Below are 18,565 nucleotides of genomic sequence, written 5' to 3' on the forward strand. Positions count from 1 at the left end.
AGTAACAACAACAAATGACGTCATCTGATTGTCGCGAAATTAAGCAAAAAAAAAACAAGTAATTTAAAACCTTTAAAACTTATATCCATAAGTGTGGGCGTATGTGTTTGCAGGCAAGTGTATATGCCGGTTCTGATACGCACAAGGCTGCCAGCCTAATATTGGATAAAAAAGGAACAAAAAAGGGCCAAATGCGCATAAATGCTCAAATTTGAAACAAAAGATATGTAAATGGTGATCTAGTTTAAAATTTAAAATAGAAAATGGCTTTCTCGCCTACTATTTCGAAAAAAATAGGTTGAAGTCCGGAAAAAGTATAAACAAGGCTAGAGATATAATTTTTAAGTCGTTTGAATAGAAGATGGATTAGTTGAGACTTTCGAGTTTGACTTTTCGTAAGATTTTTAGTTTCGATTCGATCCAAGAATCGCTCTTTAATTATTCGAGAACAGACCGTTTGTTTTTTTTTCCAACTAATGTGTTTTGATCTAACAACCCTCGTGACCATAATCAAAACAGGTGACATATGTCAGTAGTACTTGAAATTAAAATTCAATATTCAACAAAATCGTAAGCTAGCAAGGGAGTGAGGAATATTTTACATCGTCTTCGAAATTGGATTTATTTGACAGGAAACTCTTAGGAAAAACAAGATTTTTATTTATAACTAATTTGTAAATAAATTAGTTGGTGCCTTCTCAATTACTAATAAATTTATCTTGACTGTGTCAATCTCTAAAGACGATGGCGTTACAAAACAGTTTGTATCTAGTCTGACAATAAGGTCATAGGGGATATTTAGCTTGGAAAGCAACTACGGCCGAATAAGTTTTTCCCAATGGCCTTAGCAGTAATTTATGTGAATGACAGTGAATCTTTGTAGTAAATCGAGGCCAAGTGTAATCAAAACATTCTCAAAGCATCATATTCGTTAAGGTAGGGCAAAAGTAATCACCGTTTTGGAAAACGCTTTAAATTTTGTAAATGGCACTAAATGTCAATACAGTTTTGACAAACCACAAAATACAAATCGATCAAATATAAAACCATGAGACTCATTTCCATCTTAGCGATAAGGAGAACGAGCCGGACCCGTGCGCATTTTGCACAACCAATATAAAAGTCTCTTATCAAATATCAACAGAAATCAGCTGTTCTATCAATCAATTAAAACTTATAGCTTGCGGTGCCATCTAGCGTATGGTAGCAACTGCCGGTAATGCTGTGTAAATATTCACAACAAAATGCCATAGTACAAATAGATTTCTTTGTGTGCTCACAATCGTTTATTTTTAACAAATTATTTTAATAAAATATAGCTAAACAAAAGCTCTACTACCAAAATTGCCCAAAGCTCGCTAATAGCCCGTATCGCCATCTTTGCAACCAAAACTTTATTTAAGGATTTGGATTCCAAATAAAAGTGAAAAAGGGACCCGTACATAAAAACAGCAATTAGAAATAATATATATGATAAGCAAAATTATCGCTTCGGGTTTAACGAAAATTGCGCAAATCTCGAATATGAAAACTCTCCCAAAAACAGCACTGAGCGTATTTTCAGACATATGGCAACTCCGTCAATTCACACATAACTTTCGATTTTTGTACTTGTTCGTGAAAGCAATACGAAATTGACACACTACACCATAAAGATTGTATAGTACACGACCGGCATACGATCGGTGGCCGGTATGACGTCATTGCTAACTAGATTTAAAAATATAAATACTTGTCACGATTTACCTAGGAGGTGATTATTGCTGAGCTTCTCTTCCAATTTGGGTAGTGCTCCTTATTAATTTTGCAACGAACTGGTGAGACGAGACCTACTAGGGATGGGAAACTCTGAACAAATTTTAATAACGAATGACAAAAAAATATCAATAAAAAAAATTGCAAAAATCAATGCGCATTTTGAGAGGCTTATAATTTTTTGTTAGGCTAAAATTGATTGGCCTACAAAACTGCATACTTAATTAAATGCAGAGAAATCTAAATAAAAAGTTTGAAAATTTTGCAAAATTTTCCAAAAAGTTTTCGAGATTGTTGTGCTTGGGTTCAGTTAAAAAATTCATTATAAATAAATATCTAAAGTAAAAAAGAAGAATTTATTTTACGGAATTTGAAAAAAGTGCCACTTATATTTTTCTGTTCGCTGCTCAAGCAAAATTTTTTTATTTTTTATACCCGTGTGTTACTAAGCTTTGTTACTGCTGTAGTGATTATTTTTGGTAATATGCGTGAAATTCAAAAGGGGCGTAAAAACGTTTTAATGACATCAGTTACGTATTAAATTAAGCTTTGCTTCATTGTAAGCTTTTGTTATGTAAATTTCTGGTTGAATAATTTTTGCAAATTGTGTTCATGAAATTAACAAAATTTTAAATACGTACATAATTGAGCGAAATAATTATTTAAAGAGGAAATTTCGTTTAATTATTTTAAGATAAACAGTGTTTTTTAAGAGTCACTGAAAGAAAACAGTTGGTAAAATCAACCGAATTTCGGGTCAAGGAAGCCACAGCTCTGTTAAAAAAAGATAAATAAGTGCAATATTTGTGGGGAGACCTCGCTCAGAACTTCTTCCTAATTGAAAAAATCTTTCTCTAAAGATTTGATGTTGCTTTTTCCAGGGCTTGAACCCGAATTTTCGGTGTGATGAGCATAGCACGCTACCATCACACCACGCTGGCCGCTTAATTAACGATTGTTAATGTCACCCTAAGAACACCAAGAAAAACTATTAAAATAACAGATTTCCGTCAAATTTTTAATAAAAGTAGCTGTTGTTATGATATAGATTTCTGTGGCACGATAGACATAAGAACAAAGTGGTGAGCGCCATGAGCGTAAGTTTCTCTTTAAAAGTAGCTGCTGCATTTGCATAATATTGTCAGTTGTTCGCTGTTGGAATGACTAATGAAATCGGCTCTTTTAACAGAAAAAATAGTCAGATCGATTGAGAATCTGTCATTTTAACAGAATACTGTTAACTAAACAACAGTTTTTCTTTGGTTCAAATAACTCAAAATAATGTGTTTTCTTGACAAAAAACTCGGTTGAATTAACCATAATGCGATCAAGTTTAGCGAATGTTTGTTAATTCAAGAACAAAATACCTGATTTGTTAATTTTACTAGCTTCAATAGAGGTTTTGGCGAAAAAAGGCCAGAAAGTACCAGAAAAAATAATCCAAAATTTCATTATTTATGGATATATAAACATTTTTGTTTTGTTTTAGAAGAGGGAAAATTAAGCTGATATAAGAAGAAAACAATTCGAAAATCTCAGTACAATTTGTTTCGTTTGTCCAAATTAAATTTAGAAAAGACTAAATTTCTTTTGGAATGTAACAAACATTTGTCACAACACAAAAAAAGTAAAAAAAACATTTTATACAAAAACTGTTATACCATTTTTTTGTTTTTATAAAATCTAACGAATTTTATATGTTAAAAACATATTGTAAGACTTCAAAACGATAAAACAAATCTCAACATTTACAAACATTTCGCAAATATATTTTTTTTGCACTTTATACTGAATTAAGATGCAAAAACGCAACGTCTGAATATGAATTTTGTTTATTTCGAAAGCAAACAAGCAAACATTATTGGAAAATATTTTAAATATTTGTTGTTAGCAATATGTGTCGTTATTGTATGTATAAAATATTTTCTTTTATAAAACATTTTTGAATATTTAAACATTTTTTTTTAGCTTTTTAAAAGTAAAAAAAACCTTTTGAATAGTTTTTGAGCATTTTAAACGTTTTTTTTTAATTTTTTTAATAACAAAAGTAATAATTTTGTGCAGAATAAAATAAACAAAAAAATATTGGAAATTATACATAGAAATTTTTAGAGGAATGTTGATTTCCAAATTTTGTTTATACAAAAAAGTAGAAAACAATTTTAAAAAATTCAAAATATCTGAAAATTTATTTAAAAAGAAATTAGGAAAAGACAAAATGTTTCACTTTTGGCAGACATTTTTAAAAGTTTAACAAAAAAAGCGTTTTCAGATATTTCTTTTTTACTTTTTTAAATTTGTAAATAACAAAACTTTTTGGTTGTTTTGGAGTACTCGTTGAAAAGCTTTTTTTTTAATGTTTATGAATAAAAAATTTTCTTGTTGCAAATTTTAAATTGAACAGAAGAATAGAAAATAATAAAAAAAATCAAAATATTTGAAAATTTATTAAAAAACAAAAATCACGAAAATTCATGGCAGTAACCAACTGTAAATATTTTTGTTTGCACACTTTTAATTGAGTGAGATTTACAGTTATTTTTCTGCACTTGTAAATTATTTCAATACGAAACCCAACTAAAAACAAAAATTTACAAATTATAGTTTTTTTTTTTTTCAAAATAAAAAACAAAACTCATCCCAGGCATTTTATTAGCGCTGATTCATGATACAATTTTTAGACGAAAGTCATACAATAAAAAATTAACGCTCCGAACAAATTTTTCGGTTTTTTTTTTTTTTTTTTGAAATACCACTTTTGGTTTAGTAAAAAATCGAATTCTAAAATTAATTCCTTTGACGAAGCAAAAAATTGTTTTTGGTTTTACTTTCAACGCTTTACGCGACTATTTCTCTATTAATCACTAATAGATATTTTAAATTTTCAAAATCACACGCACACACTTAAACAAACACATACATACTTTCACATTGACCATTTCGGTGGCAAAAAAAGAGCAAATTTGATTGTGAAAATCTATAAATTTTTCTGTGGTTGCTTGAAACACTTTATATGTGCATATTTTTGTTGCAAAAAAGAACTCTTACACAATTAGCCAATTTTGGTTAGCACAAAAAGCTGGTTAACAAGTTTTGACTGATTTGGATTTTTTTAATTTTTTACTCGGCGGCGATTTGGATATATGTATTTTTGTTTTAACAATTTCAAGTTACTACCAAATAGAGCAAGTTTAGTAAATATTGCTTTGCTTTTTCTTGTTTCAAAAAAGGTCATAAAATTAAATTTCTTGTTATTAATAAACATGTTTTTTTTTGCAAAAAAAAATAATTACTTTTTAACTTATTCCTTTCTGTTTCGCTGCTATATATATTTATTTTCCTTAATTATGTCTTTTTTCTTCACACTTGTTTTTTGAATATATACATAAAATATATAATACTGCTAGTTTATTTTACAATTTCTTTTCTGCTTTTGCACTTTTTTACAAAAATATAATTTTTATTGCTTTTTTTGTCACGATTTTGTCGTGTATACACGTTCGCGTTTTCAATTCAACTGTTTGTGCTGTCAACTTAAGTTTATGCTTTTATACGGCCGCCTTCGCATATCCATGTATATGTATGTATGTGCTTCTAAACACACACACACACATTTACTAATTTATTTACTTTTAGGTTCGTTTGATTATGCGCGTTGGCGTTCACCACTTTTTAATTTTCTCGATGTTTTGTGTAACTTCTACACGCTTCTAGGAGATGGGGCAAACACACTCATTGTTGGGGGGATATTGATTTTTTTCACTTAACACACATATTTTTGCATTATATATGATTTTATAATTTTGCAATAATGCTTTTTTTCTTTGCAAATTATTTTGTTTACTTTTAGATATAAATAAATAACACTTGTCATTTTGTGCATGAAGTTTTCATAGTTTCAATGTTTGAATTTTGAAATTCTCATGTTAAAAAAAATTCAGAGTAATAGTTTTACTTCTGCGACCATTTAGAGAAAACAATTCAGCAATTATTTGCGAAACTTTTTTAAAGAAATTTTTTTGGTGTTTGCATAGCCGGATGATTTTCAAAATGGCGAAAAGAAAATATGGAACAAAAAAATTTAAGAAAGTTTGTATTAAAATAAAATAGAAGATTCAAAAAATTAGAAAAGCAATACATATAGATATTTAAAATAAAAGAGATTGATTGTGATGTCACTTTTAAGCACCTAAAATTTCTTAAAGTCCATTTAAAAAAAATTAGAATGTTTTTTTTTTTGCGTTTGTTGAGCGAAAACATTTACTATGTATGTACTTGAAAGAATGACGTACAAAATAAATTTCACAGAGGAAAAAATACGAAATGAAAAATGTATTTTATTACTATTAAAAAGTTAATAGTTTTTATGTAATCCTCACTCTTTCTCCGCTTGGAGAAATTAATTAAGTGTATAAAAAAAATTTTAAATATAAAATTTTTTTCAATTGGCCCAACTAACAAAAATCATAAGATCAATAATTGTTCTTAATAATATTATTTAATTATTAATATTTAATAATTTTATTAACCTAAATTGAAATTTAAATTTAAATTTTAAACATTCGAAAATTTTTGTATTAAAGAATTGTTTTAAACTAGAGCTTACGATTTCTTCTCGAAAACAAACGAGATTTATCGAGACTCGAGATTTGAGAACTCGACTTCTCGCGAGATTCTCGTGTCTCGAAGTACTCGTAAATCTCGCGAGCTTCTCGACATAAATTTAATTGCTGTATGGACAACATTTATACACTTGGTTTTTTTTACTTGTGAATTTTTTGTTGATTATATTGCATTTAACGAGACATCGAGAACAAGGCTTCTCGCGAGATTCTCGAATCTCGAAATACTCGTAATAGCTTTTAGTTGTTGTTTTGTGGAAATTTTCGCTTGCGCTCCAGAAGAAATCATAAGCTCTATATAAAACAGCCGATGGATCGATTAAATTGAATGTCGAGAAGCTCGCGAGCCTTAGCTTTACGAGTCATTCGAGATTCGAAAATCTCGCGAGAAGCCGAGATTCGCGAGAAATCTCTTCTCGAACAAGTTCGAGTAATCGTAAGCCCTATTTTAAGTGCAAATTAAAAAAAAAAGTATTGATTTTTTAAGACAATTGTGATGATTGCGTTAAAAATTTTAAAGTGTTTAAAAGTTTTATATAAATGGATCATTACAATTTTAAAATTAAAAGGAAATTATTTAATTTTATTTTTTGTTTTTCATAGCAAATTGATTAAAAAATGAGAGAAGTACATTCAAAAATTTTAAAATAAAAGAGAATAAAAAATAATTTTCAATTGAAAATTTAGAAAAAGCAGTGCTTTTTTTAATGATTGTGGAGACAGGGACAATAATTTGTAAACACTTTAAGGATTTCATTAAAAAAAAAAAAAAAATACTTTAATAAAAATAAATATGTATTTATTTTGTTAAACATTTTTGGAAGGGAGGAATAACGATTAGACCTAGTTTACTTCTTTATTTTTTTCCATATTAAAATTATATAAAAAATGAGAGGAAAAAGTACATTAATAACTTAGAAAAATTTTGTGATAATTGTGATACAATTTTTGATGTATTTAAAGATTTTAAAATTTCATCGACAAAAAAAAAAATACAAATAGTTTTAGGACCGTTTTCTGAACTACACTTAAAGGTTTATCTCTCCGATAAAAATATTTTTTGTAAACGAAATTTGTATTTATAGGACAGATTTATTTTAAAGTTTAGTAAACGGCCCTTAAAATTAAAAATATTAATTTCGCAAAAATTTACTTGTTGATTTTTATTTATTTATTTTGTTTCTTTTTCGATTAAAAAAGTGAAATGAAAAAATACAATAGAACATTTTAAAAATGTTGTGTAGAATATAAATTTAAGTTGACAACTCTAAAAAAAAGTAGGAATTTTTTTTCACTGACTGAAATCATTTCATTTAGTTAAATTATTCAACTTTACAAACATTTTTGGGAGCGAGGAATAACGATCAAGCCTAGTTTACTTAAAATTTTTTTCATGGCAGTGTTCTATAATATGAGAGGAAAAAGTAAAATAAACATTTTTTTCATTTTGTTTTAAAGAATAATCTAAAACTGAAAATTTATAAAAAGCAGCGATTTAGTGATAATTAAAGTTACTTAAAAGCAATTTTAAAAGATTTGTGATGTAAAAAAGATTACTCGATTTTACAAACGTTTGCAGGAGCAATGAATAACGATCATACCATCTTATTTTTTGTTTCTTTCATGGATTGGTAAAATATTATAGGAAAGAATACAATAAAAAATTTGAAAAAATGTTAAAAAATACTTTTAAACTGAAAATTTAGAAAAATGAGTGATTTTTAAAACAACTATGATGACTGTGACAAACTTTTTTCAATTTGTTTTTTTTTATATTTGAATATAAAAAAAATTATTTTACAAAAAATGTTTGGGATCGAGGAACAGCGATCAGTCCTGGAGCTAAAAGGGAGAACCCTAATGGATGGAATAAAAGTTGGGTAATGTTCTGACTTCCATTAACATAACTGATAAACTTCAATCTCATACACCCATGGTTCCCTCCATGGTTAATTTCCTCTACCTTTTAAGCAAAAAATTTATTAAGACATTGAAGTCTGATGGGATGCTTCACATGATTCGAAAATGAAGAACTTTCACTGACTCTATTGATCTAGAGATATGTTGAACAAAATCACAAACAAAACAAAAAACAATTTTTGTTGTTGAGCTCGATTCAAACCCGCGATCTAAAAAAAAATATATAAAACGTTCTAGTTACAAATAGTACTCATTATGTGCCCGATGAAGATCCTGTGATGAAAAGTTGAGTACAAATACGCGTACATGTAGTAGTACATAGATTTAATCTAAAATGTGTCTGCAAGACCTCACGCCCCATTGGCGCCGCTCTTATTCACTTAATGTTGCACTTATGGAAATATGGAAATATTCAAAGTAAGTTTGCAAATATTCAAAACAACAAACACTCATAAGTGTGGCAGCCATAAGGCAAATGCTTTGAGAAATAAATATTTAGTAGGTCGTTGCCGACAGACGCCTTCGTCTAACGCACCAATAAAAAAATAGGGGCAATTGATATATTTTTTGTATGTAAATATGATTTAAATTACTAAAGCAGACACATTTTTGGAAGGCAATACATACACTCCAGTAAACAGAAAAATAACAGCAAAAGTTCTTAACAACTTTTATCGATTATTATTTTTTATTTATTTGTTATTGTTGGCTTTCGAAAAAAACTCGAATAAACTGTGTAATAAGAACTATGTACACGTTTGTGAACCAACTGCAAAACCGTATTCGAAAAAACTCGAAAATTCCAAAAAGTATTTTTTTTTTAATTTCAAAAGGTGCAGTAGAGATTTCAGCATCAAAAGAAAAAATAAGGTTAAATAAAAAAATACCTAGAAAATCGGAAAAAATATGTAAAGTATAATAACCCATTGGAAAATTAAAAAAGTAAAAGATAAGGAAAAAAATATAAAAAAACAATTAATAAATAAAATTTATCAAAATAAAAAAAATAAAAAAATAAAAAAAATAAAATGAAATAAGGTAAATAAAATAAAATACAGTAACATGAAAAACTAAGTAAAATAAAAAAAAATAAAATAAAATGGAATAAAATAAAATAAGGTAAACTAAATTATTAAAATTAAATAAATGAAATTAAATAAACTTAAATAAAATAAAATAAAACAAAATAAGATAAATAAAATAAAATAAAGTTAAACAAAGGAAAATAAAACAAAATAAATTAGAGTAAAACCCGATAAAATAAGACAAAATAAAATAAAAATATTAAAAAATAAGACACAATAAAGTAAAACAAAAAAATAAAAATATAGTTTAAAAAATAAAATAAAATAAAATAAAATAAAATAAAGTAAATTAAAATAAAATGGTATAAAATATAGTAAACCAAAACAAAAAAAATAAAACAAAATAAAATAAGACAAAACAAAATTAAAATAAAATTTAATAAAGTAAAATAAACAACTTAAAAAAAAAAATTATAATAAACATAGCAGAGATTACAGCAGCAAAGAGGAAAAATAAAGTTAAATAAAAAAATACCTAGAAAATAGGAAAACAATTTTAAATTATTATAACACACTGGAAAAATTAAAAAAAAAATTAAAGTTAAAGAAAAAAATAATTAATTAATAAAATAAATCAAAATGAAATAAACTAAGATAAAATCAAAGAAGGTAATAAAATAAAATACAATAAAATAAAACAAAATAAAATAAAACAAAATAGAATAAAATGAAATAAAATGGAATAAAATAAAATTAGGTAAAGTAAATTATTAAAATTAAATAAATAAAATGAAATAAACTTACAATAAAATAAAATAAAATAAAGTTAAATGAAAGTAAACAAAATAAATTAGAGTAAAATAAAACAAATTAATAAAAGTAAATCCCGATAAAATAAGACAAAGTAAAATAAAAATATAGTTTAAAAAATAAAGTAAAATAAAGTACATTAAAATAAAATGGTATAAAATATAGTAAATCAAAACAAATAAAATAAAGCAAAATAATATAAGACAAAACAAAATTAAAATAAAATTTAATAAAATAAAATAAAGAACTTCAAAAAATAATAAACATAGCATAAAATAAAATAAACTGAAAAAAAAAAAATAAAAAAATTAAAAAAAAAAATTTAAATATTAACAGTTCAAAAGAAAAAAATTATATTTAAGAGCTGACACACACGAATGTTTTTGAAGCAATACGTCAAACTCATCACCTTAAATTGAATTAAGTTATTTATGTCAAATTAATCTTGAGTGGTAAAGAAAATACAAAATCAAGGTAAATTGTAAAATAAATATTTTCCTAATAAAATACAATCTACAGTTGCGTAGTCGCAATTACCTTGTTTTACTGAAAATTTCACAACATGAGTGGACTTAATGGAATTTCATTACTCTAAGGTGGCCAGAACGAAATATTTTGACTCACCTTGACCGTTTAATTTTAATTTGGCAGCTGTAACTGTCACAGCGCCAAGAAAATGAAATATAAAAATTCTCGACAAAAAAAAAAACATAAATTTCGAACAGTAAAAAAGAAAGCCAACGCCAACAAGACCAACCGCACAAAATGATCGCTGATGAGGCAATAAAATACACAGTCATAAAAATATTGTATTATTAAAAAAATAAAATAAATGGCTAAAAAAATATATTTAGAAAAAGAACAAGAAAAAACACAATTTTGTCGATGAGAAATCGAAGAGATCTTGGAAAAATGTAATTATTTCGAGGCAAATTTTTTGCTAAAAAAATTAAAACTGCAATTTCTATATGAGAAAAGTCACTGAATGTATGACATGCAATTACTTTAAGAAAAAATAGTTTATCTGTCCCCATTACAAATGACAACCCCTTCCTAGCTTTAGCCGTTTATCGTTTCATATCTTTACGCAGTTCTTCGAAATATGCAAGCGTCCACACTAAAAGATTTATGACTATGTACAAATACATCTTCTGCCTTTGAAATTATGTCAAAATTAATGAGATCACAAACAATGCGTAGATCACTTGAAAATCGCTAGACTTTAAAAAGTTCAAAACAAAGCAAGAAAATTTGAAAACTGAGTGAGTGTGTGTCAAATGGAAAGCAAAAACAGCTGCTCCGTCACATAAAATGGGTTGAATAGACTGCGATCAGTATATGTGTAGTCTATGATGGCACTATCTATTGTGGGCAGTGGCGCAATTATGAGCACTGTAGTATGCGCCTTTATACGCGCTCTTCGGTTTGCCGTAGAAAGGTAAGTTTGTTTTGAAACAAACATAAATATTAAAAAGCAACCAACTCATCAGCTCGGTAGTGCCTTGCAGCAAAATATTAAAACGGCTTAAAGTTTTTTGCACTAAATATATTGTGACGAATATTAGCATAACTAAGCGATACTAGCATCACTAAGCAGCCACTCGTATGTACGTAAACAAATCAATCATCATTTAAACACATTCGTACAAGGCAGCGGAGAGATACTAATAACGCATGTCATCATCAGCCGAAGTAGTACTCACATATACACTCACATATGGCTACAAACTACAAATATACATGTATATGCCTGGTGACCAAGCATGAAATTCACGAAATTACTAGGCCTTAGGAGAAATGGGTGAACGAGGAAACCGAGGGTATAAAATCAGCGCAAGCTGAGGCATGACTAAGCAGTTTGATTTAAACACGCAATTAGTTGTGAAGTAAGAGTTATTGTGAAGTACTCTCAAAGTAGTCTAATAAAGACCATTTTGTATTATTGAATATTGGAGTTATTTATTTAACAGTTTAGCGATTCGAAAGTTAGCAGAAGGTTTGGAATAAGCGGAATTTCATAATATGTATGTATCACCACACCAAATTTTTTTTAAAATTTAGATTATACCGGTCTTTCGGAAAATGAGTGCACAAAACTGGGGTTTAATTTAGAAGAAGAAATGTTTACACTTTCTGTTATAAAAAAAATCTAGTGGACGGTGGCCTGGTTACAAACCGACATGCGAATTCTAGGCTCAAATTTTTAATCGTGTAATGAAGTATGGTAAGTTGGTTAATTTTATGAATTAAGATACAAATTTAGTTGTGTTTTGATTATTAAGTGCCTATCTTTAAAGAAAATAGTTTCACTATCCAAAACATAATAATAGTTGAACTTATCATTCGAAATTTGGCATGCCAATAAATATTGCCCGTGGAGAAATTGCCCAAGGACCGAAAACCTCGAAAAAACTTTGCAAAACCTTCGGGGAGTCGCTACAAGAATAAGAAGATATGTTTTAGAATGTTTTAAAATTAGGGACTTGTTATTTTTATATTTTACAAGAAAATCAAATAGTTATTAAGTTTTGTCCGAAAATCGAGAATTGTAAGTCCTTATAGGAGAAAAATGGACCCACCAATAACTAAACCTAAATGATCACGATTACGAGCTGAGTTGATTTTGCCATGTCCGTGTGTTTATCTGTCAATTTGAACATAGATAACAGCGCTCAATTTTTCAGATATCTTGATGAAATTCGGCGGACGGGTATATTTGTGTGTCGGATCAATCATTTGTCGGAACCGGCCGGACTAGCTGAACGATTACATATAAGGCATACGTTGCTGTCTGAAAAAGTCGTCAATTTAGATCGTAAATATAAAATTTATGCTTTACAACTGACTGCACAGATTTTTCGAATTTTTAAAATTTCATCAATTTAGTGTTAAGTTCCGAAATGAAAGGTATGCGGTTTCGGCACAGCCGAAAATAGTCCCGTCCTTACTTGTTTTTTTTTTTTAATTTGATTTATTTCATTTTATCGTTTTATACTTTGCTTTATTTTATTTAGTTTTTGTTTTATTTTATTTGATTTCATTTTATTCATTATTTACTCTATTTTATTTTATTTCATTTTATTTTATTTTACTTCTGTTTTGCGGGGGGACGTTAGCACCCGGGTCGTGGGGCGCGATCGCACGCAAATGAAAAGAAAATAAAGAAAAGAATTACCAACGAGTAATGACAAATTTATTCACTTTATAAACAATATAGATTCTTAGCTGTCTTTATTATAAATAGAGGAATTACTTCCCAAACCAATTCCAAATTCAATGTTCTAAAAAATGTTTAATTACACATTCGTGTGCGGAATAAATTATAATTCAACCAACAAGATATATTGCAATATTAATGCAAGTGCAAGTTGTTAAAATATAAAAAATTTACACTTGGAAATTCAAAGTTTAAAACACAATTCAAAGTTTAAAATTTACACTTGTGCAATCGGGAAAATTAATTATAACTCGAAAATGGAAAAGATGTTAAGAAACTCACCTGTGAGATAGCTGCTGGCGCTCGAACGTTCTAAACAGAAGTGGACGAGTTTAAAACGAAAAAGGTCCGCACCACCTGCCGATAGCTAACTTTCGTCGAGTTTTTCCCCTTTGAAGTTAGCGCTCGGCAGGGGCGGGCCGTTACCGGTAAATAATAATATGGGTAAAAATGTGCATTAGGATGGTAGCGAATATTTAGGCTGGTGGCCTAAACAACTTCATTTTATTTCATTTTATTTTACTTTTTTTTATTTTATTTTATTTTATTTGTATTTATTTTGTCTTATTTTATTTTATTTTACTTTATTTTATTTCAGTTTATTTTATTTTTTATTTACTTTATTTTATATTATATTATTTTATTTATTTTTATTTATAGTATTTTATTTTATTCTATTTTACTTTATTTTGTTTTATTTTATATTATTTCATTTTATATTTATTTTATTCTTTTATTTAACTCTATTTCATTTTATTTTAATATCTTTTTTAGCTTATTTTATTTTACTTTATTTTTTTATTTATTTTGTTGAATTTAAATTTATCTTATTTTATTTTATTTTTATTTATATTATTTTTATTTTATTTTGTTTTATTTTACTTTGTTTTATTCTATTTTTTATTTTATACTATTTTATTTATTTTCATTTATAGTGTTTTATTTTACTTTATTCTATTTTATTTTTTTGTATTGTTTTGTTTTTTTTTTGTGTTATTATTCTATTTAATTCCTTGTTTGACTATTTATTTTTATTAAATTCTTTGTTTGTGGACTTGCTTAAAAATTTCCTTGGCTTCCGGATTTTAAAATATTAAAATACTTTTTATTAGTTTTCATTGGTCTGCTAATATTGAAAGACCATTAAGCAGCACCGGCTAAGAAAGTATTGTAACGCATTTAGTGAAATTCCCCTTACTCCAAACCTTCTGCTAACGTTCGAATCGCTAAACTGTTGAATAAATAAGTCCAATATTCGATAATGCAAAATGTTCTTTATTAGACTACTTTGAGTGTACTTCACAATAACTCTTACTTCACAACTAATTGCGTGTTTAAATCAAAATGCTTCTTGACTACTTAGCTTGTGCTGCTTTTATACTCGCTGTTCTCTCGTCCACCATTTCTCCTAAGGTCTAGTAACTTCGCGAATTTCATGCGTGGTTACCAGCCATATATGTACATGTATATTTGTAGTTTATAGTCTCTTGCATAGCCATATGCGTGTGTATATGTTAGTACTACTTCGGCTGATGATTACATCTGTGTGAGTTATCTCTTCGTTGCCTTGTATGTATTTGGTAAATGATGATTAATGTGTTTATGTAGCTTGCTTTAATGTTTTTCTTGTTATGCATTTATTTAGTGATGTGAAGATTCGCCACAGTATTTTTATCGGAACACGCCTATGGTGGCAGAGGAAGAGGGCGGCCTCCACTCCGCTGGAAGGACCAGGTGGGTGAAAAAGGTATTACATTCCCTTGGTGTGACCAAGTTCGCCAGTTGGCAGAGCGAAGAAGCGACTAGCGCGCCATGTTGGACGGCCATAACCGTTTAAACGGTTAAGGGGCAATTAGGTAAGTAAGTATTGAGCATAGAATTTACTTAGAGTGTTTGTTAATCTTGTTTTTATATTTTGAAATACTTTATACTTTATTTTAAATTAAAGCCAAGCCTCGAGATCGTTGAAAAGATAGGTATTTTAGGCTGAGATATTATTTTTGTTTAATTTTCCCAGCTGAAAAAAATTAATGATTTACACATGTATGTACATATATCCATCTGATTTAGGCGACGCCGACAAAAGTAAATTATTAAAAAACAAAAATTACAAAACAGAAATGCAAAAAAAGTAAATAAAGAATGAAAAGTGTCTACGATACATATATTATTTAGTTCAGTCAGTCAAACAAAGTCAATTAGTGAAATTCGCGCTTACACTTGATGCTATTTTTAAGCTATTACCAGCGCCGGTAAAACGACAAAGCAATCGACTTATACATATACACTGTTAACACAACAACAAAAAAACGTATACATATATGTTTTGTATTATACGTATTTGTGTGTCTGTATGCATATTAAAGTACACAGATATTTATATTTTTAAAAACATATCCAGTGTTGCCAGGTGATGCAAAAAAAAAGAAGCTAGATTGGCAAAAAAAAAAGGTTATAAAAGGCTAAATTTAGAAAAAAAGAAGCTAAAAAAAGGCAGAAATTTTTTGGTAAATTCATAAAATTTTTTTATATTTTAGTGTACACATTTGTAAATAAAAACTTATAAACATAACTTAAGCATAACTTCCTATTTCAAAACATATCAGGCACATTTTCCTTGACTAGCACATGGAATTACTTTAAATGATTGCATATGTGTATATACATAAAAAAAAATATTACAAACTAATTATTTATATATATATTCCCCGTCTGAAGAATCAGAAGAGCTTAAGTCTGGGTATAAAGTTTGGCTATTTACCATAGATATGAGATCATCGGTAATTTCAAAGTCATTACACATTTAGATAAGCGTTTTAACGAGCATCTAATATTAAGCATTTTAATTTTTAGTTTGTTCCTTAATTTAGTTTTCAGAATTTTCATGCCACTAAAAATTCTTTCAACCTCCGCGTTACTGAGTGGTAATACTAAAAATCTAAATATGAATTGGCAAGTTCTAAAAAAGGAGGTTCGTTTAATGCATTTTTATGTTCTCGGACTTCCGACCAAAATTCCATTGTGGAGTGTACATTTTTCCATTGTATAGTTATAAGTTTTCGCCACTGCATCTCTATTAATGCTATTTGACTTGAAGAATAACTATACTTCTCTTTTTCAAAGTAAGAAAATACATCTGACTTTGAAATTTTCAACGAATTTTCAGCAGAAAAAGAATTAATCTTTTGTAGAGAATTCATATTATTAGGTATTAGGTGTTCACCGGAACTACTGAAATTCTTTTATTTTAGAAATTTTTAAAAATACATTCGGAGTAAAAAAAGGCTAGAAAAAAGTCACGAAGCTAAAAAAGGCTAAATCTAGCCTCGAAAAGGCTAACCTGGCAACACTGAACATATCTGCGTCTTTGATGTGCATATGTAGTACATAAATAAAATTTTACATATATTCATATGTCAGTACAGATGTAAATATTGCAGTTAAAAAAAAGAAGTAAGCGACTTGCAAATTCGTGACTTTTTTCTATGGAATACTTCTGATTGAGTTTTGTATAAATTTCAAATATATGCCACAAAATATGGGATGGGCATATGGGTTAGAGATATACACCGCAGATAAACGCCGCCGCCGATTAGGGTCGTTTTTCGTACGCCGCCGCCGAATGTCAAAAATAACGGAGCGGTGGCGGCGGCGTCCGGCGGGTTGATATATTTTCTACTCGTTTAAGACTGTTTAGGCCATTTATTGTTCATGTCGAAAATTGATCGGATATGATCGAAAGTGGTATCAACGGATGCGCATCACTGCCAGTTATAAGAAACTAATTGCGAAATTTAACTCTTTCTACCTGTTCAAAAGATATTTAAAAAAACAGACGTTTTCGATGTCACGGACTTTGCATCACCCAATTCACCAAGTTATTAAAATAAAACACTAAAAGAAAAGTTATATAATAAATTTATGTGCTCACTTTGCATATTTTTTTCAAAAAATAATGAACAATGAATTCAAATAAAATTACCCCAGGCGTTTCAAATTATTTTCAAATTGTCCTGAAGTTGTTAAAAAAAGCAAAAAAGGTGCCGATTTTTTTAAAATTTTATATTGCGATTGGCTGAAAGAATAAGCCAAATCAGTGATGCAAAATCCTTTAGTAGGTTCTATGGGCATAAACACTCCTTTGAAATGATTCTGACCTCATACTTAAGTTGAGGATATATGTACGTATGAAAAGGATTTGAAAAATCATTTGGGCTTACATTCAAGAATCTGTTGTTTATTTGCGAAACTATATAATAGCGTCTGAAATATTAATTTTAATTTTCACACTTCATCCTTCAACACCCAAGTCTCCCGGTTTGACATAAAGATGGCGGCCCTATCCAAAACTAGTCCCTTGGAGTGAATCACATTGATTATAGCCTATCAACCAAGTTTAAATATCACCTACACGTTGCGGCTCCTTTTACAAATGTGAATACGTAGGCAAATATATGTATTTACCAGGTGAGGCTTTGTCCTTCGCAAGAACACTCAAAGTGGTGAAGCAAAAGCTTTCCCAAGACAGTCGAAATAATGACCGTGTGTGCTACTACCCTAACGTAGTGGACAGTCGAACCAGTCTGAAAACTGAAGCTACGCGGTCATCCATAATGGTCACTCTCTAACGTTGCAAGGTGTTTCTCTGGTGTAGCTCGGCAGCATAGCGCGACAAAAGCGTCCGTTGCAAAGTCTTCGGAGCTACACCTAGAGCTTCTAGGAAAATGACGTCGACGAAGGTATGAGTTCGAAGTCGCAGTCCTATAGATTCTGTGCTGGCATATCGTGTGAGGGTCAGGAGGCGTGGTAGCGCCTGGTGGTCGGGATTGCTACTGTTCGCACATCGGGAATTGTAGCTCTTAAAAACAGCCGAAAGAACTGGAGGCGCCCTGTGCCACGAGAGTCATGAGTATTAATAGACCATTAATAGCAACCGTAAGTCGCCGAAGCCTCTCTGGAGTAAGTGAACGAGGGACAATCCCTCCACAAGGAGCTACTCCTGAAAATTTTTGAACGGTCTGCGTGATCTTGAGGCAAAAACCCCGAATCTTTCCGAAATGGCCAACACGTTGATTTCCTTAAATACATACAAACAAAACTTTTCGTAAATACTATTTTTTTAAATAGAAAAATTCAAGCTTTTTAAAGTAAGAAAACCGGCGTACGCCGGCTCGCCGCCCACGCCGCCACCGCCGGTATATAATAGAGCCAACGCC

The 18,565-nt window shown here is 29.0% G+C and overlaps 1 protein-coding gene across 36 annotated transcripts in view; it reads right to left on the reverse strand.

The window, feature by feature from the left end:
• The window catches only part of stv (starvin), a 44,479-nt gene that overhangs the window by 4,715 nt on the left and 21,199 nt on the right, over window positions 1-18,565 (reverse strand). For 4 of the 36 annotated variants that reach the window (XM_067786637.1, XM_067786633.1, XM_067786636.1 and 1 more), the window contains exon 1: window positions 5,049-5,279. The exons of 30 other annotated variants lie outside the window; for them this stretch is intronic. The gene's annotated coding sequence lies outside the window, so the exon portion shown is untranslated. Of the gene's footprint in view, window positions 1-1,746; window positions 1,766-5,048; window positions 5,280-18,565 lie in introns of those variants that run through there. 2 more of the 36 variants (XM_067786635.1, XM_067786634.1) reach the window with 2 other exon arrangements.

The sequence above is a fragment of the Eurosta solidaginis genome, chromosome 5, assembly GCF_040869045.1.
Source record: "Eurosta solidaginis isolate ZX-2024a chromosome 5, ASM4086904v1, whole genome shotgun sequence".
NCBI lineage: Eukaryota > Metazoa > Arthropoda > Insecta > Diptera > Tephritidae > Eurosta > Eurosta solidaginis.